The 25,876-nt window shown below is 41.5% G+C and overlaps 1 pseudogene; it reads right to left on the bottom strand.

The window, feature by feature from the left end:
- LOC116116824 overlaps window positions 1-25,876 on the bottom strand; it is a 65,679-nt pseudogene that overhangs the window by 16,923 nt on the left and 22,880 nt on the right.

The following is a 25,876-nucleotide window of genomic DNA, read 5'->3' on the forward strand; positions in this document are numbered from 1 at the left end:
CGGCATCACCCCAAGAACAAGAAACTCGCATACCGATCTTCTCCCGGTCTGACATGGGAAATAAACCTTGGCTCGCTCTACTACCCAAGCCACTCTTCTGCTATCACTGGATCTGTAGTACCCTTAAACTCTGAGGGTTGATGCTGACTAGAAAGACCGTAGATCGGTTCACTCGTGTTCGGTACTGGGGGAGGTACCGTTTGCCCTCTTTCGACAGGCGTAACTGGCGGTGTCTGTACGGGGGGTACAACTCTCCCCTGAGTTTCAGCCATAACTTGCTGTATAATTCCCCGGATTCTAGCTTCACCAAGGGAGGGACGTAGACTCTGGTGGGTTAGAAGGTTCCCTTCATTCACCACACTCTTACCGCGATTTCGATAACTCCGCCTCATCTACAAAATGATCACACTAATGAACTCAAGAGACAATTACTATAGAGAATTACTCACACGTTCGGTTATAGGACGTCGTGGCAATGAGAATAGTACACTGTTCAATCCCAAAATCTTTGCTCTGATCAAAAATGTAACACTACTGAAAACTGTACAATGCATGCATAATAACAATAGAAAAGTTGGGCCCAAAGTTTTCTTTTCATTACAACTCATGTGTCTTTTATACATAAAGATACTGTTTACAAAATTATTTTAAAAGACAAAACAGGGAAACAGTGTAGCTATTCCTCATTGCTTGCGACGCCCCTCCGACCGCAACATCACCTAGAACCTGCATCCACAAAGGAAAAATAACGGGGTGAGCACAAAATATGCTCAGTAAGTAAAACTCTCTATCTGTCTGTCCCCGTATAATAACTCTTAATTCTTTCCTTACGCTATCTCTGATTCTATTTCTGTTTCTAATAACATCATGGCCTCATCTTACCGGAGGTACGGCCGGATGGCGTTCACACAGCACCATCTCACTCTCTATGCTATCGGTGGAATTCACACGTACCAACCCATTCTTAGTGCAACCGAGTAGGATCACAAAGCACCACTCGGTTCTTTCTAACTATCGGTGAGATCACCTAGCGTCTACCCGTTCCTCATGAATTTTGGGTAACGATACATAAGCATTTACCCGTCTCTAGTCACTATCGGGTGATGGTCACAAAGCATCAACCCGTTTCTACTAAATGTCGGATGTGATCACAAAGCATCAACCTACTTATCTATCACTACCGGGTAGCGGTCACAAAGCATCTACCCTTTCTACTACTCATCGGGTGACGATCACAAAGCATCGACCCTCACTCTAAGGCTCTCGGATGATGATCACCAAGCATCAATCCGATTCCCATAACGTCGTGGATGATCACAAGCATCATCCCAACTATACTACTCTTCTACTCTTCTAATTCATTCTATTGTAGCATTTTTTCAATGTCTCTACTCTTAGAGTAATTTTACCCACTAAGCTCTCTCATAGAGTAATTTTACCCACTAAGCTCTCTACTCATAGGGTAATTGCATAACCCATTTCCTTACACTTTCTTAGGTCACTTTTCCATGTACAACTAGTGCCTATGGTGGTTCATCTTCACCAATGCACTTAGAGATGCCAACATGCAATGTTGCAAGAATTAAGGTTCTTTCTCACACTCAAACCTCTATTGGCATTTCATCAAACAACTCATGTGCACTACAAAACTCTATCATAGCCATGATTCTAAACTTTTCTTAACCATCCAAAATGGGGAAAAACCCCTTCACAAAGTCACAAAACCTGCCATAGAAAACACTTCCAAAAAGGGAATACATAATACCCCTTAAATTCCATCTCAACTCCTTGCCAAACCAACAACCCATTTCCAATTTGCAAGGTATAACAATCACAAAGCATAGAAATCTCTATTTATCCTTCATACATGCTATGTTACATGCAACTCACAACATGCATCATTTCTATCAAAACCCTTCAAGAAATATCATAAATCTCAACTTGGGTTGGGTTTTACTTACTTTTTAAGGAGAGACTTCACAAACTCTTCCTTTCACTTGATTAGCTGACTTCTCCTCAAATCTTAGCCAAAAGAATGAAACCCTCACACACTAAAATAGACTAAACTCACAAATATCACAACTTAAGGAGAAATCCTTACCTTGGAAGCCTTAGGTTGCTTTTCTCCCCAAAATCCTTCAAAAATCCCTTGGAAATCCTTGATCAAAGAAAGAGAAGTTGAGAGGAAAGAATGGAGAGTCACGTTGAGAAGAAGAAATGAGGGGTTTCTTTGATTCTAATTCCTTTTAATGAAATATTAACACACTCATTCCCATTTTGCCCTTGTTCTACTTGGGAATTCCATCCATATCCTTTGATTCATTACAAACTCACCCCCATCTCAACCTATTCTCCATGAAAAATCCTTACAATTAACTCCCCACTTTTCCTGCTAATTAGGGTAGAAAGGTCAAATTGTCTTAAGGAAGAAAATATCTAAAACTCAATCAAACTTTAATTCAGCCCGTCGCCGCGGCGAAGAAACCTCTGTCGCCGCAGCGAAACTGTCCAGGGAGTTCCCCTTGTTTCAACAACATCTTCGCCGCGGCGAAGCTTCTTCTTCGCCCCGGCGAAGAACGGCAGACTGAACTTCTTCTGTTTTCAACCAATTTTCAGGGCAAACATCAACACAACACTCAATCAAACAATTAATAACAAAACCAACTCGATTAAGGGCAAAAGAGGAAACAATAACAACGTACCTCAAGCGGGGCGTTACATAAACCTATTTGGAAGTGCTTTTCTTGACAGGGATTATGGTTATATGAGGGAGTTTTCTCCCAATTTGGATGGCTAGAGGATGAAGTAGAGTAGTAATTATAATAGAGTTTTTGTATGCATATTAATTGTTTGATGAAATGCCTAAGAGAAGTATGAGTATGATTAGTAAACCTTAATTCTTGCAACATTGCATATTGGCATTTCCTAAGTGCATTAATGAGCATAAACCACGCATATGCATTAATTGAGCATTGAGTAATAGCTTGAGAGAGAGTAGAGAATTTTGTGTATAAGCTATACTATGAGTAGTAGTTTGAGAAAGAGTAGAGAATGTTGAGAATAAGCTACTCTAATAGTAAATAGAAAGAGAGATTGAGCACTAGAGAACAAAGAGACAGTAGAGAACAAAGAGAAAGTAGTGCTAAACAAAAGAATAGAGTAGGTTGTGCGATGGGGAACCCGTGAGTAATGGGTAGAGTATTTCTGCATGTACGCCGCATTGAGAGAGCGGCATGAGTATGAGAGAGAGAAATGGTGTAGCCCGTGAGAGTGCATGCAGATGAGGGCTATACCCGAGAGTACCTGAGAGTTAGATTATATACTCACATGGCTAAGGGTTCCGAATCCATGCATAACCGAGTTCGATCGGCTAGAATGAGTAGAAGTCACGAAGAGCGGGAGCGAGTCCCGGCCGTGCCTCCGGTAAGATGAGGTCGTGACTTACAAAAAAGAGTTAGTAGAAAGAGTTAAGAGAAAGAGAAAATAGAGAGAAGTATAAAAGAGAGAATGAATGAGAATTATAAGGAAAGAATTAGAGAGAGAGTTACGGGGATAGATGAGTAGAGGATTTACTTACTGAGCATTAGCTGTGCTCACCTCGTTGTTTCCTATGTTTTTGTAGGATCTAGGTGAGGACACAGTCGGATGGGCGTCGGCAAGCGAAGGGAAATGGCTACACTGTCCACCTTGTTTTGATACTTTTGTACATGATACAACTTTTTGTATAAAGAATGTATATGTTTAATAAAAGAAAAATTTGGGCCCAACTTTTTATGTTATACTACTTGTATTTCACTGTGCATATTTTAAAAGAATATGAGTAAAATGGAGTTGTTACACTGAGTTCGTCGTCCCAAATCGATCCCCACCACCTTCTCATTCACGACTTTCACGGGCCTCATGTTTTGCTTCCGTCTCGCATGATTGTTCAACTTAAAAAACGTTGCGTTTGGTAGGCCACAAGCTGCCTGCTGTTGTTTGATTGCAGCCTGCGGTTGTTTGGTTTGCAAGTAATAAAATATTACGGGTATCTTTTTATTGCAAATAATGTTTATTGTAGATAATGTAAGGGGTAATCCAATACCCTCCCTTTGAGCTATTATTAAAAGATTACCAGGTAATCTTTTAATAACAGCTCTTATTTTTATGCCTACTTTGCCCTTAATTAAATGTCATTTTGAACACAATTGCCCTCAAATGTCTACCGAATAACTATACCCACCCCCCCTACATTTGAAAATTTAGCTAAAACACCATAGCTTCAAAAATAATAATTAAAAGTTAATAAAATACCCCCAACCACCCAATATTACCGTAGGCTGCCTGCCACCACTATCGGTTGTCGGTGCCAGTCATGGTAATGGTGCACGACCAATGGGATCTAGCCAGTCGTGCATTGGTAAGATTGTTTCCGGCCAGATCTGGCTGTTTCACGGGCATGGATTTGTGATCCATGGCCGAAAATGGCTTTCCTAGTGCACGACTAGCCATATATAGCCAGTCGTGTGCCATTCCGTCGACTGTCAGCGATGGCTGATGGCTGGTGGTGGTGGCTAGCTACCGGCAGTGGCTTGGGGAGGATGGGGGTGATTTTGCTACAAATTAAAGTTTTATATGGCTGGGGTATTTTAGAAAAATTTCAAATGCAGGGGGTTAAAAGAAATTATTCAAAAAATAATATTATATTAATATTTAAAAAAGAGGGCAAATTTAGTAATCTATATAGTATACGCACCCATTTATCCTCCCAACCAAATATATAAATATAACATATCCACCAACCAACCAAACACATTTCTCTAAAGATTCCTAGTAATTTCAAGGTGATCTATCTTTCCATTAATGTAACATTCTCATATATTAAAACATTGTATGATCCAAATGTTAGAGTAGGTGCCCTAAAGCCAATCAATTATTGTAGAATTGACTTTTTTAATAATGTTCATTGATCAATAAAGGCATTTTATTCTATATCATGTAATCATATTGTATGTATTGATATATGTCCTTAGGATGGTAGAACCGTGACAAGGGTATCAAGTGTTTCAAATCTTGATAGTGAGAATCCTGTGATCACATATGATGGCCATTCTAAAAATGACCAAGGGCACAGATAATATGGTAAGGCTATCATAGTGTTGAACAACCCTGTTGAAAGACAGTGACTGATCTCACTTGTCAAGGTTGTTTGTTGATAACCCGGTGTAACACATGGGTGCTTACTGTAGGCAAGTTCGCTTGACTAACCCACTAGAGGAGTCCATGTAGATGGTAACCCCAGTGTCTATGGAATAAATCCTCTAACGAATGGTGGTGCATGTGATCCTTAGACTTGAGATCAACGGAGTGCCTTATGCACCGATTGATGTAGTTTGACACTAGCCTAACGTAATTCTATTTAGAGCTATCAATACGGTAGCGATTGGCTGCATCGAGGAGTGTATCAAGACTATGAATAAAGAGCTAAAATTTGATCAAGTTCAAGATTTGTGCCGCTTAGCCTTGCGGATGAAGTCTTGGATAAGGTTATAGCATACTTCGATGTGAAATTTGACAAGTTCAGTAGTGTCATCATATATCAATATCAACTTTGGAGCAACCAAATATATGAAGTTGCAAAAGATCTCCAGAGCCTTCATGCCTTGCTATCCCAATCTCTTCAACCCATACATACTCCTCCACCATCATCACCTCAAAACCAATAGCCTCATCGTTTTTGTTTTTACTTTCAATTTTTTTTTCTTTTTGTGTCATTTTTTTTTCTTTTGAGTCAGTTTTTGCAGTTATTTTGCATATGGGAAACATATGTGTCCTTGTGACACTTTGATGCATGTTTACTACAATATGCAATATGTAGCAAGTATACTAATCACACAAGTAATAGAGTGATGAGTGAGTATCATTCCCACGAGGATTGGTTGCTAAGCACTAAGTTTTTCTACTGTTTTCAAGTTGGAGCAATCGAATTGTTTGGATTTATGGGAGAATTTTAAACTAAACTAAATCAAAATTTCTAAATATTCAAAACTAAATTATGAAAGCAAGAGTTAAAACACGGATAAAATCAATTCAAACAAACTGGTAGGGTTTTGACTTCATTTGGACTCTCTGGGTTAAACCTAAGGAAAAGACAAAACAGGGAAACAGTGTAGCTATTCCCATTGCTTGCCGACGCCCCTCCGACCGCATCACCTAGAACCGCATCGCACAACAAAAAGGAATAACGGGGTGAGCACAAAATAATGCTCAGTAAGTAAAACTCTCTATCTGTCTGTCCCCGTAGAATAACTCTTAATTCTTTCCTTACGCTATCTCTGATTCTATTTCTGTTTCTAATAACATCATGGCCTCATCTTACGGAGGTACGGCCGATGGCGTTCACACAGCACCATCTCACTCTCTATGGCTATCGGGTGGAATTCACACAGTACCAACCCATTCTTAGTGACTACAGTGAGGATCACAAAGCACACTGGTTCTTCTAACTATCGGGTGGAGACACTAGCGTCACCACACGTTCTCATGAATTTTGGGTAACGATCACTAAGCATTTACCCGTCTCTAGTCACTATCGGGTGATGGTCACAAAGCATCAACCCGTTTCTACTAAATGTCGGATGATGATCACAAAGCATCAACCTACTTATCTATCACTGACGGGTAGCGGTCACAAAGCATCTACCATTTCTACTACTCATCGGGTGACGATCACAAAGCATCGACCCATCACTCTAAGGGCTACTCGGATGATGATCACCAAGCATCAATCCGATTCCCAACGGTCGGTGATGATCACAAAGCATCATCCCAACTAACTACTCTTCTACTCTTCTAATTCATTCTATTGTAGCATTTTTTCAATGCTCTCTACTCTTAGAGTAATTTTACCCACTAAGCTCTCTATCTAGAGTAATTTTACCCACTAAGCTCTCTACTCATAGGGTAATTGCATAACCCATTTCCTACACTTTCTTAGGTCACTTTTCCATGTACAACTAGTGCCTATGATGGTTCATCTTCACCAATGCACTTATGAGATGCCAACATGCAATGTTGCAAGAATTAAGGTTCATTTCTCACACTCAAACCTCTATAGGCATTTCATCAACAACTCATGTGCACTACAAAACTCTATCTAGCCATGATTCTAAAACTTTTCTTAACCATCCAAAATGGAAAAACCCCTTCACAAAGTCACAAAACCTGCCATAAAAAACACTTCCAAAAAGGGAATACATAATACCCCTTAAATTCCATCTCAACTACCTTGCCAAACCAACAACCCTTTCTCAAATTTGCAAGGTATAAACAATCACAAAGCATAGAAATCTCTATTTAATCCTCATACATGCTATGTTACATGCACATCACATACATGCATCATTTCTATCAAAACCCTAATCAAGAAAATTCATAATCTCAACTTGGGTTGGGTTTACTTACTTGTTAAGGAGAGACTTCACAAACTCTTCCTTTCACTTGATTAGCTTGACTTCTCCTCAAATCTTAGCCAAAAGAATGAAAACCCTCACACACTAAATGGACTAAAACTCACAAATATCACAACTTAAGGAGAAATCCTTACCTTAGGAAGCCTTAGGTTGCTTTTCTACCCCAAAATCCTTCAAAAACCCTTGGAAATCCTTGATCAAAAGAAAAGAGAAGTTGAGAGGAGAAGAATGGAGAGTCACGTTGAGAAGAAGAAAATGAGGGGTTTCTTTGATTCTAATTCCTTTAATGAAATATTAACACACTCATTCCCATTTTGCCTTGTTCTACTTTGGGAATTCCATCCATATCCTTTGATTCATTACAAACTCACCCCCATCTCAACCTATTCTCCATGAAAAATCCTTACAATTAACTCCCCACTTTTCCTGCTAATTAGGGGTAGAAAGGTCAAATTGTCCTTAAGGAAGAAAATATCTAAAACTCAATCAACCTTTAATTCGGCCCGTCGCCGCGGCGAAACTGTCCAAGGAGTTCCCCTTGGTTTCAACACATCTTCGCCGCGGCGAAGCTCTTCTTCGCCCCGGCAAGAACGGCAGACTGAACTTCTTCTGTTTTCAACCAATTTTCAGGGCAAACATCAACACAACACTCAATCAAACAATTAATAACAAAACCACTCGATTAAGGGCAAAAGAGGAAACAATAACAACGTACCTCAAGCGGGGCGTTACAATTCTCCCCCCTTAAAAGAATTTCGTCCCCGAAATTCATGCAAATAACTCTGGGAAACGATTCTGCATTCTCGTTCTACTTCCAAGTGGCCTCTTCCACTTTGTGATTCCTCCAAGGACCTTCACTAGCGGAACACTCTTGTTCCGAAGTTCTTTAACCCTTCGATCTAAAATCTGAACTGGACGTTCTTCATATACTAGATTCTCTGTTACTTCAACGTCTTCTACGCTCAGGACGTGGAGGGGATCACTTACATATTTCCGTAGCATCGAGACATGGAAGACATCATGCACCTGTCCATACTAGGTGGTAGTGCCAATCTGTAAGCCACCTTTCCTACTCGTTGTAAGATCTCAAAAGGACCTATATACCTCGGTGCTAACTTCCCTTTGCTTCCGAAGCGCATTACTCGCTTGTAGGGGAAACTTTCAGAAACCTTGTCGCCCACTTGGAATTCTACCTCTTTCCTCTTCAAGTCGGCATAACTCTTCTGTCGATCTTGGGCTTGCTTCATTCTATTTCTGATTAACTTCACATCTTCTACTAGTTTCTGAGTCATCTCGGCCAAGAGCAGTACTCAACTCATCTCTTTCGCCTACTTCATCCCAATGAAGCGGAGACTACACCGTCTACCAACAGCTCGTAAGGCGCCATTCTAATTGTAGACTGATAACTGTTGTTGTAGGCAATTCCACTAAGGTAAATCTCATGCCAGGATACTCTATAATCGATGCAACAGGCTCTCAACATATCCTCAAGCACCTGATTCGTTCTCTCAGTTTGGCCATCTGTCTGAGGATGATAGGCAGTACTGAATGCTAAACGGGTACCCAAACTCTTCTGTAAACTTGTCCAGAAGGCTGAAACAATCTGGAATCTCTATCTGACACTATATCTTGGGCACACCATGCAATCTGACTATCTCCTTGAGGTAAATCTGAGCCAATTGATCTGTAGTGGTACTTTCCTTTACTGGAAAATGGGCTGACTTGGTAATCTATCCACAATCACCCATTGCATTACACCCTTTCTGCACTCTGGGAAGACCTGTGATAAAATCCATTGAAATGCTCTCCCATTTCCACTCCAATACTCAATGGTTGAAGCAACCCTGACGGCCGTTGGTGTTCTGCTTTCACCTGCTGGCAAGTTAGACATTTAGCCCACAAACTCTGCAATGTCTTTCTTCATACCCGACCACCAATAGCCTTTCTTAATATCCTGATACATCTTGGTTGCTCCCGATGAGCGGTGTACGGTGTGTCATGAGCCTCCATAAATTTTCTGTTTTAACTCCTCAATTGGAGGTATACACAACCGATTTCTACAATAGAGGACACCATCTCTCACAAAGAACTCTGATGTCTTGCCCTCAAGAACTTGCAACTATTTTCTGACACCACTCATCAGCCATTTGCTTTTCTCTAATTTCCTCAGTAAAGAGGATTGTACCACAAGGCTGGCAATTCTTCCGAACCACCTCTATCTGTTCCTTAGACAATTCTTCTATTAACTCTTTCTGTTTGGTAAGCCGAAAACATGGGCTTTTCTACTCAAGGCATCGGCTACCACATTGGCTTTCCCTGGTTGATATTTGATCTCACAATCATAATCCTTGACCAGCTCTAACCACCTTCTCTGCCTCATATTCAACTCCTTTTGGGTGAAGAAGTACTTTAGACTCTTATGATCGGTGTAGATATTACTCTTCACACCATAAAGGTAATGCCTCCAAATCTTTAAGGCGAAGACCACGGCTGCCAATTCTAAGTCATGCGTAGGGTATCTGGTCTCGTACTCTTTCAATTGACGAGAAGCATAAGCTATAACCCTACCCAACTGCATTAACACACACCAAGTCCATGCAAAGAGGCGTCTGTATAAACTCATAATCTACACCCTCCTGTGGTAACACTAGTACAGGAGCTGATGTTAACCTCTTCTTCAACTCTTGAAAGCTTTCTTCACAAGCTGCTGACCAGATAAAAGGAGTTCTTCTGTTTGGTAAGAGCTGTCAACGGTTTAGCCAACTGGGCGAATCCCTACAAATCGCCGGTAGTAGCCTGCTAAGCCTAGGAAACTCCTGATTTCCTTCACTGTTCTCGGCTTCTGCCATTCTAGGATTGCCTGCACTTTACTCGGATCTACCGAAATCCCTTCCTTTGATACGGTATGACCCAGGAATATCACTTGTTCAGCCAAACTCACACCTGGAAAATTTAGCACACAACTTCTTTTCCTCAGCCGTTGCAATACTAATCTCAAGTGTTTCTCATGTTCTTCTCTTGACTTTGAGTAAATCAGAATGTCGTCGATGAAGACAACAATGAACTGATCTAAATACTCATGAAATACCCTGTTCATCAGGTCCATAAAAACTGCTGGGGCATTAGTCAACCAAAAGGCATCACTACAAATTCATAATGCCCATATCTTGTACGAAAGGCAGTCTTAGCCACATCTTGCTCAACCACTCGTACCTGATGATACCCGGACCTCAAATCATTTTGGAGAACACTGCCGCTCCTTTCAACTGATCAAAAAGTCATCTATCCGGGTAGCGGGTACTATTCTTCACTGTAACTCTATTCAGCTCCCTATAATCAATACACATCCTTAGTGATCCATCCTTCTTTTTCCAAACAGGATTGGAGCTCCCCAAGGAGAATGACTCGGTCGGATAAAGCCTTATCTAAAAGCTCTTGGAGTTGCTTCTTTAGTTCTTGGAGCTCAGCTGGGGCCATTCGATAAGGGGCTTTAGATATTGGTGCTGTCCCGGTGCTAGTTCGATACTAAATTCTACTCCCCTCTCTTGAGGCAAACCCGGTAACTCGCCGGAAACACATCTAGAAAGTCTCGAACTACTGGCACCCTCTGAATCTCTAACTGTGGAACATCACCACTCTGCACTACATGGGCAATATACCCCGAACACCCCTTTCTCAACATCTTCCTGGCTTTCACACTACTAATCAGCATGCTTAACTGTTGGCCTTCTCTAAAACTAAACTTATCTCCACAATCGAGGTTAACCTCGCCTTCTTTTTCCGACAGTCAATCTCTACTCCATATCTTCCTAGGAAGTCCATACCCAGAATTACATCAAAATCGGGCATATCGAAAACTATTAAGTCAACGATAACTCTCTACCCTGGATCACTAAGGACTCTCTTAACAAAATCTCTTGAGTCACAACACTAACCCAATCGGGTAATTCTATCTTAATGGTTGTGTCGTTCTAGTAGGTTTCAAACCTAATCTCAAGCATCCCATAAGATATAAACGAATGGGTAGCACCTGAATCAATTAAAGCTATAAAGGGACTGCATGAAATAATAACTGACCAGTAACGGCTGATGGACTGGCCTCGCTTCACCCGTGCCACAGTAAACCTCTGGCATTCGCAGTACCCTCGAACCCTGGTGGTTGGTGGAAGAGGAGCTTACAATCTCTCATATGTGCCTGGCTGTCGGCACCTATAGCACACTCTCTGATCCCTCAGACACTCTCCTGGGTGATTCTTCCCACATTTAGGGCAAGGAGGAAACCCCTCTGTCCGAGGTCGTTTATCTTCCACTCTTTTCTATTCTGTTTATACTGAAACTTCTTCTTCTGATTCTTCATTCTTTGCCTCTTACACCCTCTGCTCTCTCTCTGGGAGTAGAGGGTAGCTCCTTTTCCTCCTGTCGAGGATCCTACGGGGAAGATTTTATCTCAAAAATCTCCGCCTTCATTGCCCGCCTCAAGGCCTCACTGTAATTCGAGGAGGGTTGGAGCTTGTCATAATATCCCGGGCTATCTCCGGCTTCAATCCATCACAAACTTATCCCTTCTCAAGGCCGGAGTACTAACTATTCCCGGTGCAAACCTTGCAAGAGCGTTGAACTTTACTGAGTACTCTTTCACAGCGCTTGACCCTTGCTGTAGACTGATAAATTCTTGGACCTTCTCATGAACTTGGTCCTCTGTTCTATACTCAGCCTCAAACTCTTGCCTAAACTCTCCCCACGTCATCACTGTCGTGTCATGAGTTTCTTCCATTAATTCCCACCAAATTCGGGCATCACCCCGAAACAAGAAACTCGCATACCGGATCTTCTCCCGGTCTGACATGGGAAATAAACCTGTGGCTCGCTCTACTGACCCAAGCCACTCTTCTGCTATCACTGATCTGTAGTACCCTTAAACTCTGAGGGTTGATGCTGACTAGAAAGACCGTAGATCGGTTCCACTCTGTTCGGTACTGGGGGAGGTACCGTTTGCCCTCTTTCGACAGGCGTAACTCGGTGTCTGTACGGGGGTACAACTCTCCCCTGAGTTCAGCCATAACTTGCTGTATAATTCCCCGGATTCTAGCTTCATCCAAGGGAGGGAGCGTAGACTCTGGTGGTTAGAAGGTCTCCTTCATTCACCACACTCTTACCGCGATTTCGATAACTACGCCTCATCTACAAAATGATCACACTAATGAACTCAAGAGACAATTCTATAAGAAAGAATTACTCACACGGTCGGTTATAGGACGTCGTGGCAATGAGAATAGTACACTGTTCAATCCCAAAATCTTTGCTCTGATACCAAAAATGTAACACCTACTGAAAACTGTACAATGCATGCATAATAACAATAGAAAAGTTGGGCCCAAAGTTTCTTTTCATTACAACTCATGTGTCTTTTATACATAAAGAGTACTGTTTACAAAAATGTATTTTAAAAGACAAAACAGGGGAAACAGTGTAGCTATTCCTCATTGCTTGCCGACGCCCCTCCGACCGCAACATCACCTAGAACCTGCATCCACAAAGGAAAATAACGGGGTGAGCACAAAATAGCTCAGTAAGTAAAACTCCTATCTGTCTGTCCCGTATGAATAACTCTTAATTCTTTCCTTACGCTATCTCTGATTCTATTTCTGTTCTAATAACATCATGGCCTCATCTTACCGAGGTACCCGGATGGGTTCACACAGCACCATCTCACTCTCTATGCTATCGGGTGGAATTCACACAGTACCAACCCATTCTTAGTGACTACCGAGTGAGGATCACAAAGCACCACTCGGTTCTTTCTAACTATCGGGTGGAGATCACCTAGCGTCTACCCGTTCCTCATGAATTTTTGGGTAACGATCACTAAGCATTTACCGTCTCAGTCACTATCGGGTGATGGTCACAAAGCATCAACCCTTTTCTACTAAATGTCGATGATGATCACAAAGCATCAACCTACTTATCTATCACTACGGGTAGCGGTCACAAAGCATCTACCCATTTCTACTACTCATCGGTGACGATCACAAAGCACGACCCATCACTCTAAGGGCTACTCGGATATATCACCAAGCATCAATCCGATTCCCATAACGGTCGGGTGATGATCACAAAGCATCATCCCAACTATACTACTCTTCTACTCTTCTAATTCATTCTATTGTAGCATTTTTTCAATCTCTCTACTCTTAGAGTAATTTTACCACTAAGTCTCTACTCATAGAGTAATTTTACCCACTAAGCTCTCTACTCATAGGGTAATTGCATAACCCATTTCCTTACACTTTCTTAGGTCACTTTTCCATGTACAACTAGTGCCTATGGATGGTTCATCTTCACCAATGCACTTATGAGATGCCAACTGCAATGTTGCAAGAATTAAGGTTCATTTCTCACACTCAAACTCTATTAGGCATTTCATCAAACAACTCATTGCACTACAAAACTCTATCATAGCCATGATTCTAAAACTTTTCTTAACCATCCAAAATGGGGAAAAACCCCTTCACAAAGTCACAAAACCTGCCATAGAAAACACTTCCAAAAAGGGAATACAATACCCCTTAAATTCATCTCAACTACCTTGCCAAACCAACAACCCATTTCTCAAATTTGCAAGGTATAAACAATCACAAAGCATAGAAATCTCTATTTAATCCTTCATACATGCTATGTTACATGCACATCACATACATGCATCATTCTATCAAAACCCTAATCAAGAAATTCATAATCTCAACTTGGGTTGGGTTTTACTTACTTGTTAAGGAGAGACTCACAAACTCTTCCTTTCACTTGATTAGCTTGACTTCTCCTCAAATCTTGCCAAAAGAATGAAAACCCTCACACACAAAATGACAAAAAACTCACAAATATCACAACTTAAGGAGAATCCTTACCTTAGAAGCCTTAGGTTGCTTTTCTACCCCAAAACCTTCAAAAATCCCTTGGAAATCCTTGATCAAAAGAAAAGAGAAGTTGAGAGGAGAAGAATGGAGAGTCACGTTGAGAAGAAGAAATGAGGGGTTTCTTTGATTCTAATTCCTTTTAATGAAATATTAACACACTCATTCCCATTTTGCCCTTGTTCTACTTTGGAATTCCATCCATATCCTTTGATTCATTACAACTCACCCCCATCTCAACCTATTCTCCATGAAAAATCCTTACAATTAACTCCCCACTTTTCCTGCTAATTAGGGGTAGAAAGGTCAAATTGTCCTTAAGGAAGAAAATATCTAAAACTCAATCAACTTAATTCAGCCGTCGCCGCGGCGAAGAAACCTCTGTCGCCGCAGCGAAACTGTCCAGGGAGTTCCCCTGGTTTCAACACATCTTCGCCGCGCGAAGCTTCTTCTTCGCCCGGCGAAGAACGGCAGACTGAACTTCTTCTGTTTTCAACCAATTTTCAGGGCAAACATCAACACAACACTCAATCAAACAATTATAACAAACCAACTCGATTAAGGGCAAAAAGGAAACAATAACAACGTACCTCAAGCGGGGCGTTACATAAACCTATTGGAGTGCTTTTCTTGACAGGGATTATGGTTATATGAGGGAGTTTTCTCCAATTTGGATGGCTAGAGGATGAAGTAGAGTAGTAATTATAATAGAGTTTTTGTATGCATATTAATTGTTTGATGAAATGCCTAAGAGAAGTATGAGTATGATTAGTAAACCTTAATTCTTGCAACATTGCATATTGGCATTTCCAAGTGCATTAATGAGCATAAACCACGCATATGCATTAATTGAGCATTGAGTAATAGCTTGAGAGAGAGTAGAATTTTGTGTATAGCTATACTATGAGTAGTAGTTTGAGAAGAGTAGAGAATGTTGAGAATAAGCTACTCTAATAGTAAATAGAAAGAGAGATTGAGCACTAGAGAACAAAGAGACAGTAGAGAACAAAGAGAAAGTAGTGCTAACAAAAGAATAGAGTAGGTTGTGCGATGGGGAACCCTGAGTAATGGGTAGAGTATTCTGCATGTACGCCGCATTGGAGAGCGGCATGAGTATGAGAGAGAGAAATGGTGTAGCCCGTGAGAGTGCATGCAGATGAGGGCTATACCCAGAGTACCTGAGAGTTAGATTATATACTCACATGGCTAAGGGTTCCGAATCCATCATACCGAGTTCGATCGGCTAGAATGAGTAGAAGTCACGAAGAGCGGGAGCGAGTCCCGGCCGTGCCTCCGGTAAGATGAGGTCGTGACTTACAAAAAAGAGTTAGTAGAAAGAGTTAAGAGAAAGAGAAATAGAGAGAAGTATAAAAGAGAGAATGAATGAGAATTATAAGGAAAGAATTAGAGAGAGTTACGGGGATAGATGAGTAAGATTTACTTACTGACATTAGCTGTGCTCACCTCGTTGTTTCCTATGTTTTTGTAGGGATCCACAACAATGGAAAAACCCTAATTTCACACACTTGAGCTGAAATCTTCTCCACGGCAAACTGCTTCCCAACAGTAGAAGACTCCAACTTCACATTCCCATTCTCATCTCTCACAACTTTATAACTCACCTGCTTCGAATCCTCATTCACCTCAGTCATCTTCCTCCCATAAACCTTTTCACCGAAAAGAAAGTATTTTCCGTTTCACAACGACCTGCCATTTTGCAATTTGACCCACCAATATATCCCTATTCTTTGTAGACGCCACCACAGAAGGCGTCGTTCTTTGACCCTTCGCATTCGTCACTATCGTCGGCTTCCTTTCTTCCATTGTCGCCACAGCCGAGTGTAACGCCCCACTTGAGGTACGTAGTTAAGATTTGCTGTATTGTTTAAATGTTCATTGATTCAGCTTTAATTGAGTTTGTATGTTGAGTGGTTGCCTTGAAATTGGTTAAAACTTGAGGAATTTTGGAATGGCAATCTTCGCTGCGGCGACATTGGCTTTGTGTATGGCGGTGTCGACTTTGTAATTTTTCACCAGGGCGATGGAAGTTTCTTCGCCGCGGCGACGAGTCGACTAAAATGTGTATTGAGGTTTCTATATATTTCTCCATAGGGGTAAAATGACCATTCTACCCCTAATCAGCAGGAAAAGTGGGGAGTGAAATGTAAGGAAATTTCATGGAGAATACGTGTGTGTGGGGGTGTGAGTGTAATGAATTAAAGGATATAGATAGAATTTCCAAGGAAGAGCAAGGGCAAATTGGGAAAGGATGATTATAATATGAGCTAAAAAGGGTTAAGTGAAATAAACCCTTCATTTCATCCATTTTCCACCGCCATTCTCATTCTCTACTTCCTTTCAATTTTCCCAAGATTTCTAAGGAGTTTAAGAGAGCTTTTGGGTAATTTTAGTAGAGATTTCATCTAAAGCATCCTAAGGTGAGAATTCTTGCTTTAGATGTGAGTTTGCTTTTGGTTGTATTGAAGTCTTATATTGTTGTTATTGTTCTTGTTGTTATTTTAAGTTGTATAGAGAAGACAAGACAACAAGGGGAAGGAAAAGTGCTAGAGAAGTCACTTTTTCACAAGGTAAGTAAATCCAACCAAGTTGAGTTTTGAATAAGCTTTTGAGTAGAGATTTAGAGATTGAGTAGAGATATATGCATGTATAAATATGTATTATGCTTGTTAAGGAATTGAGTTGAGATGAGTAGCTATTTGGTGGTTGCTGGATACACTTCATGTATGAGAAGTGTTTTAATGTGTATTGAGAAATGGAAATTGAGATGAAGTTTGAGAGATGTTGTGTAAACTGTAACACCTACTGAAAACTGTACAATGCATGCATAATAACAATAGAAAAGTTGGGCCCAAAGTTTTCTTTTCATTACAACTCATGTGTCTTTTATACATAAAGAGTACTGTTTACAAAAATGGCTCCAATCACTTTTCTTCTTTTGTTTTGATGTGGCTTATGTGGCTGCCCCACAGCGCGAGAGACCAGCTGCACCCTTGCCGTATGTGATCTGCAGGGGTGGACTTTGAGCGTATGTGCGCCTCTGCCTCTGCCTTGTATGTTGTCGTGTGCTCCTGCTGGTTTCAGCACGTGCCCGCGGCACCCTTCTTTTTGGAGTCTACTATGCCAGTTCTTCCCCACCGCTTTTGTCCGCTGCCTTCGGGAAAGCGGAGCGCACGCCCTCTCCTTCTCAGATTATTTTGGTTCCACACATTGTTCTTATGCTTTATATGTTGCCAGACCCTCCTTTTGTTCGACACTTGTTGATCACCTCTATCTCCACTTAAGGGTGTGATGCACTGTCACGCCCTCCCTCAGTTTGCTCGCCAACCTCCCCACCCAACGCTTGCTTCGTGATGTGTTCTTCCTCTGTTCAGATGGTCGCTCAGTCCTTCTGTCCTCTTATCTAGAGACCCCTTGGCACTCCCACTGGTGATTCATGGTGTCGATTTCCGCCCACTTTTGCTTAGCCACACGGCCCCCCCCGTGTCGGCGCCTCACCGGTTTTCCCCCCCTGCTGTTCCTGCTGGCCCTAGGTTGCCTCATTTCCCCCGCTCTGCGCCCCACTCCAGCTTGGTACACACTTTGCCCCATCTCAATGTGGCTCTTTTTTTTTTCTGTTCCGCTCCCACCCTTTTTCGCTCTTTTCCATGACTGGGCCACCGCACGATTGTGCCTGCCCGAACAAACAAAAGTCACGACATTCCAATCCGCCTCCTTTGTGCTCTTGATTCACCTTCTAGTTTATCGCGCACACACCGGCCCCACTTCGCAAGTTCCTTCTGGCTCACCCGCCCCCCCCCACTTCCGTGTGGCCCCCATGCCGTGTATCTGACGAGTTTTGCACGGAATCATTCCCGAATTTTGTTTTCGTGTGTGGAGACCGCCGCACAGCTTTGTCGATTTTTGGTAGGTTGTGGGTTTGATTTTAGTGGTGCCCCTGGTTGTTGTCGCGTCCCTTGGCCCAGTCCCCGCCCGATGGCATGACTATTCAAGTTAACCTAGATGTGCATGACCCTGATTCTTTTTTTTGTCGTCCACAGTGTCAAATACCGACATTCGATCTTTGCGTGTTCCTCTGCGTACACTGCCACCCCGTTGTCTTCTGTGTCTTTGTAACAGCTTTTTTAGACTCTTTGTTTACCTATCGACACCCAGCCCAACCGACTCCTTTTTTGGGTTATACCGTAGGACACTCCTGGTGACAATCGAGATGAAACCAACCAAGGGAACCCCTATAAGATAATCTTAAGCAAAAGAGCCCCAAATCAACCCCTCTTCGTTTACTTGTGTTTGTAAACTTTTGCGAGTGTTTTGGTATATTTGTATTGTGTTGTACCAGCCTACTTTGAGAGACTATTTATCACTTCCCCCACTTTTAATCTCTCACACGTTTGTGGCGGTCATCGTACAACAGCTGCTCATGTCGTGTAAATCTCGTGTGTGCGGCCCCCCGCACATCATCCCTTATAAAAAAACCTATTATTGCGGATTTTAACTTTCAAATGTCTGTGGACACTTCACGCGGCAGCACTTGAAGAAGTTGACCCACAACACGCCTTCCACATTATTGGTTGCACCCTCTTCAATTTGCATGCATGTTATCTCTCTACTTCACACTCTCTCCTCTCCTCTTGAACAATCCTGTTTATCATTATTGCACCCTTTTGTGATTCTTTCATTTCCATACTGTGTGTTCTTGCACATACACTCGGTTTCGAGGTTATTTTACTACACAACATTTATTGTTTTTGTTATTGCCCTTTTTAAAAAGTTATTTTTCTTTATAGTTAGTTATGAAATACAGTGTGTTGTTGCAATTTCTTGGTATGTGTTGCCCCTTGACTGTCACCTGACGCCAGCATTTTTACGCTCCCTACTTCATGTGTCTGTGGTGTGTTTTTATGCCCTTACAGTCAGGGCGATATAGCACCCGAGTTAGTGATAACTCGCAAATTAAATACAGAGAGAGAGAGAAAGTCTGCTCTTCGGAAGATTAAACAATGATTTTTCCATCTTTTTTTTTTGCCGCCCCCGATACCATAAATGCGCCGCGGGCCTTTTGAGTGCACATTCAGCCCCCCGGTGTGTGTGTAAGTTAATATGTTCTCTTTACGTACTCTTCCGTCTCTCTTTATCCTAGCCAGACAGGAGGTGTGGTACATTCCTAACCTGATCCCATTGTGATGCACAGGAGCTTTTCACACCTACATCCATACGAGCGTGCAGGTAGACAATTCTAGACATTCCAAGCAAAGCTTCACCTGCCACCCTGCCACCTGGAAACACTTACCTTCCACTGCGCGACTCAACCACCCACACCCACCACCAACCCCCGCCTTTCTGCTGGTAGTGTGTTTGGTTTTTACCTGACAACACCGCCCTCCTCTGCCCTCTATCCTAAAACACACGTGGCCCTGTTGGCGTGACGCTCTACAGAGAAACATGGAGTTTGAAAGACGGACCATCTAGAAGCCCCCATTGTTTATTTTAGGTTTAAGGATTGAACCTTGAGAAATTTATGATTATGCCGCAACCTGACTTACTCTGAGTGATGCCTGATCGAGCATATGAGACAAGCAGTTAAGATAATGTGAAACTAGTGGTTTACCCCACCAACGAACTGTAAGAAGGTCGCAACATAGGTCTCAAGAATAGCAACAAGCGACCTGAGGGGGCCTCCTCCACAGGTTCAACAACCGGGTCGGACCCTGCTTAGTGTTATACCAACATGCTTTAAACTTCATCCATCGATCGCGACCTGAAAAACTTAGCACATTTCTTTCAAAACAAGGGATCACGTCATCCGAAATTGATACATGGAGAAGAGTGTTTTACTCGAACGACCTTTTCAGATTATCCGTTGTGCTTGACAGCTAGTGGTCATAAAATAAACTTTATTCTGACAGACTGTCTCTTGCCCAATAAGTTCTAGCCAGCGCATTAATGTAAGCCATATGAAACAAACATTCCCTTCAAAGCATAAATGCAATGAGGGGGCATTATGTAAGGAGGTAACTACGCCGATGCTTAGTTCTCCATGGAGGGAACGCGATTGGCATCCTGAAGCGTGAATGTTACTGATGAGAATGCAAAATGCCATATTTATCCCCTTAATGTCTAGTATTTTTACTTATTTGTTGCCTAAATGTACTCTATTATTCTATTTTGATTTAGGATGCAAATGGAGGCGTTAAATGCAAAACGGAAATAATTAGGTGAATTCGGATAGTTTTCACATTGCTCCGTAATCTGGGCATAACTTCTCATCCAAGCTCAGATTGAGATGATTAAAAATGTTGTGGAACCCTAAGAAATATATCTACAAATTTCATGTTTTTAGTTTGGAGAGATACCGCTGCCTCAAGGTTATATCGGGCTTGAAGTTGACGCACCTGGACTGCCGACGTTTTGGAACATTTGCCCTATCGTGCAAGTTAAAGAGGCAGTTATTATTGGAAGATTTGAAGACCTGTTGCACGCAAGTTACAGTAGCAACCACTTTCCTATTTTATTTTATTTTCAATTAATTAGAATCAGATTAGGATAAATGTTTTTAGGATATTAGAATATTTTGAGGAGATTTAGTAGAATTCAAATACTCAATTTGAATGGGATATGTTTAAAAGGGAGAGAGATCAGATTGACAGAGACACACATGCCTCTCCCTCTGATCTTCTTGAACTTTTCCTTTGAATTTTCGTGATGGCCATGAGTGGCTAATTTTTATAACTTGCGAAGGAAACAAGATGTCGGAATCAATAAACTGTGAGATCTATCTGTTTTTAGTGTTCAATTGTTTTGAGTATTGGATGTTCTTCTATGCATATTGTCATGATGTTGCATTTAATTACTAGGAGGCCTACTAGTTTATTATTTGTTGCAATTACTGCTAAGTTAGATATCAAATCCGCAATTGTTGATCCCTTTAACTTGTGAAGCAATTAAGGTTTAAGAATTTGCGTCGTCAGGAATGTTAAGTTAAGAAGAACATTTGACTGAATTAAATAAAATGCTGTGTTTGTGTTGTTTAGCTTCATCGATCTCTCTAGGTCTTAAGGCTGCCACTGATTAAATCTTTAGGCTTGTCTAGGGTTGTTAGTAGTAAGATTAATTAGATCGCTTGTTTCCTAATAATTACAACTAAGGAGAGATAGGAAAATAGTTCCAACGGTGAATACTTAAAGTAAGAATTGATTTATTTTTGCATCAATGACCAGTTTAAGATTCCGTGGTGGATGTTGACTTAAACCAAGTTCATTATTTGATTGATTTCAGTATTTAGGTTGTATATCTTTTCCTGAAATTGTTTCTGTTTTTACTCAAATCCCCTCATACTGGTTCACGTAACATAAAACTTGGGAGACACTCTCCGTGGGAACGATCCCTACTACAATACTAGTGTATTTTTTAGGGTTTTAATGCTGGGTGCCTATGACAGCACACCATTACGTTCAAGTGGATTAATGACATGTGGTCATAATCAATGGCGGAGAAACATATCACATAAGCGTCACTTGCTAGGGAACCAATTGTCATCTTTCCCCCTATAAACCCAGGTTTGCCTCAAGTTTATCACAGAACTAACATTTCAGAAGAGAAAAACAAAACTTGCACTCGCAAAGTCGGTCCGTTCTTTTTCCAGTTGATGCGCACTCTTCGTACGACAGAGAGTTCATCCCCAACAGTTAAGAGGTAAGGAGGACTTCTCCTTCATTTTCCTCTTTATTTCTATTGAAAGCTTGACTTTCGGTAATGATGGGTATGAACTGTCTAGTTAGCTTACACGATGCATGTTCTAGTTAGTGGTAAAAAAAGAAATTTTTTCTTTATAAAAAGTGAGAACCTGGGGCATAGATATTCTTGGGAATTCGTTCTTAAGGTTTTAAGGTTTTTCTAGGGGTTAAGGAAGGTAAATTAGGGTTATTTTTCTCTTCCACATCTCGTACGGACACTGTACGAAGACTGAGTCATCTCTACAGTCGCTCCTTTTTTTAGACTTTAGGAGAAATGGACACTTCAGCGACAGAACAGTCGAGGGGACGAGCTAGCAAGCGCGGGCACCTCAGTAGCTCCGTGCAAGAGACCTTATCCATGGCCACCCAGGACGAGATACAGAAAGCAGTGGACCGTTCACACTTAGGGGAGATGTTACCAGCATAGGACGTACACAGCTCGTAATCCCAAGAGGGAATGGCTGCGATCTCTGAGGCAATCTTTAAGTGTGGGGCGTTGATACTTTTCACCCTTTATCAAATGAATCCTTAACCACTTTGAGGTGCCATTACAATGGACACCTAATGCGTATATGATAGCAGTTGCTATGTATGTTGCATGTGGCGAAAATGGACTTGGCGAGCTGACAGCGTTGGAGCTCGCATGCACTTACTGTTTGAATAAGATCAAAGACAAAGTCTCTTATTACCTCTCGAAGTGTCTTCAATGAGAGAGGAATATTTGGCTACCCCAGTAATGTCGGGGCTTATGAGACCAAATTTTCTTTTTCGCATATGATGGTGTTTGTCAATTTAGGGAGCAGAGTAGGTTTTCCTTCCTTGATTTGCGATTGTACTTTTCTCAGCTCCTCTTCTATAGGTGAAATTAATGAACTTTTTGTCTTTTGTAGAAAATAAGACGACTAGGTTGATGGCTCTGATAGACTTTACAACAAATTGTGACGTTCGATCTTCTACCTAGTAGAGTCGCGACGCAAGACACTCATGACTACTGCCAACTTACGAAGTATGGTTTTTTCAATTCGGAAGCATCTTTGGAACCTAACCGTAAGTAACTTCACACTAGGATAACTCTTTTTTTTTTTTTTTTTTTTTTTTTTTTTTCAGAGGTGACCTTTTGCTAACATGCTTCTATGGTGCACAACGACCATGCCACCTAGGGTTCCAAAGCCATCGACGAGGAATAGGGGGTTCATATTTCCTCGGGTCGATCCGACCGAGCAACGAGGTGACCCTCAACGATATCCCCGTAAGAGGGATACAAATGGTGCCGAAGGTGAACATCCACAGAGCGATGTGGAGAAGCTTCTCGGCCGTGGCTACTCGAGTGCAAAGCTAAAAACCATGGGCCAGAAGACCAAGAAGAGGAGTAGCTTGCTGGAATGCCAACTGGCTACGGCCTTCAAGGAGTTTGTGGCTTCCAACCTGCGGACCTGGTGGCTACCGCACTTAGTTGCAAAGCCGGGTAAAACAGTTTTGTTCTGTCGGGGACTTTTTAGTATCAGTTGATTTTTTAACTTTATGATTTTCGGGAAAAATGAGGCAAACTCTTGTTTTTTTCTCATATAGTCCCTGCTCGCCTACACATGGCCAATAAAAGATTAATATAGACTATGTTGGAGGATTCCACGAGTGAGGGAAGAGAATACCAAGCTGAAATAGGACTTTGTGGCTTGGACACAAAGACGAAAGCGATCCATATTCAGGAGAATCAGTACTTGGTAGAGAGAAATTCTGCCCTTCGCATAGTGGACTTCTAGAAGGCAAAGCTTGAGAAGAGAGGCGAGGAGATAAGGAGCTCAAAGGACACTGACCGACTTACCAAAGAGTGTGGCGAGAAAGAGAAAGAGCTAAAGGCGAACTCTGAGTGTGCCAGGAAGGTGGAGGAGGACAGAGCTCAACTGGGGAAAACTTTGAGAAGCAGAAGAAGGCTTTGGAGGTGGATCTCAAGCTGCTCTAAGGGCGAGTCACTTCATTAACTGAACCGATGAAGCGACAAAACCTGAACTCGAGAGAAGAGCTGCTAATTGGGCAATACAAGCCATTACAGCTTGCAACCGAGGAATCCAGGGATGGACCTCCCCGACCTCCGAATGAATACTAGGACATCCTTGCCCTCATGGCCCAAGCTGATGATGCTGAGGAGGAAGAGGGACAAGAGCCTCTCCGAAGGATGACTAGCTAGAGGCATACGTCCTTAAGGACCAAGCAGCTGATTGGGCTTGTCGACGACCAACTAGCGGTATAGAGGTCGCACCCAGAGAGCTTGGAGGGGGGACCAGTGATCGCCTCTTCTATTTTTCACAGCTTCCTTTTGACTCTTCCTATTTTTTTTTTTTTTTTTATCTTTCTGCTGCCCTTGGATTATTTTAACATATATATAAAGAAATGTTTCGGCACTTGTGATAGTACTTTTATATTCAAGCACTTCACAAGACTAATATTATACATCTGATCAGAGAACTTGTAAAAATATTACAACGAACAAGATCATTCAAAGAGCATGACACAAATTTTCCTTCAAGAGAAAGCAGAACGATCTTATTCATAAAGATTACAAGCAAAAGAAATGAACAAAAGTAAGAGCGGGTTCGGAATTACTGGTAATAGAGGCGAAGATGTATCATTCCAAGCGCGGTACTTTTGAATTGTTAAGCCTCTTGAGGTGATAAATTCCAAGTCGTATTAACTTAGCGATGCAATATGGGCCGTTCCTAGTTAGGTCCCAATACCCTACACTTGTTTCCCTTGTATCGAGAATGACTTCTTTCAAAACCAGGTTGCCGACCCAAAAGTCTCTTCTCCTGACCTAGAGTCGAAGAACCTTTTCTCCCGCTGTGGTGGATGCTACCTTAACTGAACCTTGTGCAGCGTTCTTCAACTAGGTCCAGACTTGCACGTAAAAGTGCTTCATTGTCTATCTCATTGAATAGGTCTTCTAGAGTGAACCAGTTCCTACTCCACTGGAATCATAGTCTCGCAGCCATATACTAGCGAGAGGGCGTTTCCAAAGTAAGGTTCTCGGAGTATTCTGTAATACTTTCTTCTAGCTAGTATACTTGTAAAATAATCAGTAAAACTCATTAAATATATATATAAGAAAATACACATAAACGAGTAATAAAGTATGGGCCCCTATTTAATTTTTCTTTATATACAAATATTTACAAAATAACTCAAAATAGAACTTAACAGTGTAGCCCAACCCTTCCATTGCGTGACGTTCTGAGCAAAGCAACTAACTTATTACCTGTAAAAACATTGAAAACAATGGAGTGAGCACTAATGCTCAGAGAAGTAAACCCGCTAGCTACCTTCTCTCTCCGCTGTAAGTTCAAATTTCTTTCCTTACATCACATTTCCGATTATTCTCTATTTTTTCATTCTTTCTATATTTTGCTCTCTGTTTTTCTCTCAATTTCTAAATTTCATTACTCATGATAATGAGCAGGGTCTTATGCATATTCATGCATAGATTATGCATTTCCTTTTCTATTTTTATTCTTATCTGTTACTTTTTCTATATTTCTTCTTTCTTTCTAGTCTTTCTTTCATCTTCTTTCTTTTAGTCTTTCCTTTCTATTCTTTCTTCTTTTCTAGTCTTTCTTTCTATTCTTTCTTTTTTTCTTTTATTCTTTCTTTCTTTCTTTTCTTGCCGACGGACTCGGTTGAGGCATGGATTTGGAACCCTGGTCGTGTGAGTGAATTCTCTAATTATGGGTACAATCCTTCATACACACAATTCAACAGACTGTATAATTTTCTT

The sequence above is a fragment of the Pistacia vera genome, unplaced genomic scaffold, assembly GCF_008641045.1.
Source record: "Pistacia vera cultivar Batoury unplaced genomic scaffold, PisVer_v2 Contig785, whole genome shotgun sequence".
Taxonomy (NCBI): Eukaryota; Viridiplantae; Streptophyta; class Magnoliopsida; order Sapindales; family Anacardiaceae; genus Pistacia; species Pistacia vera.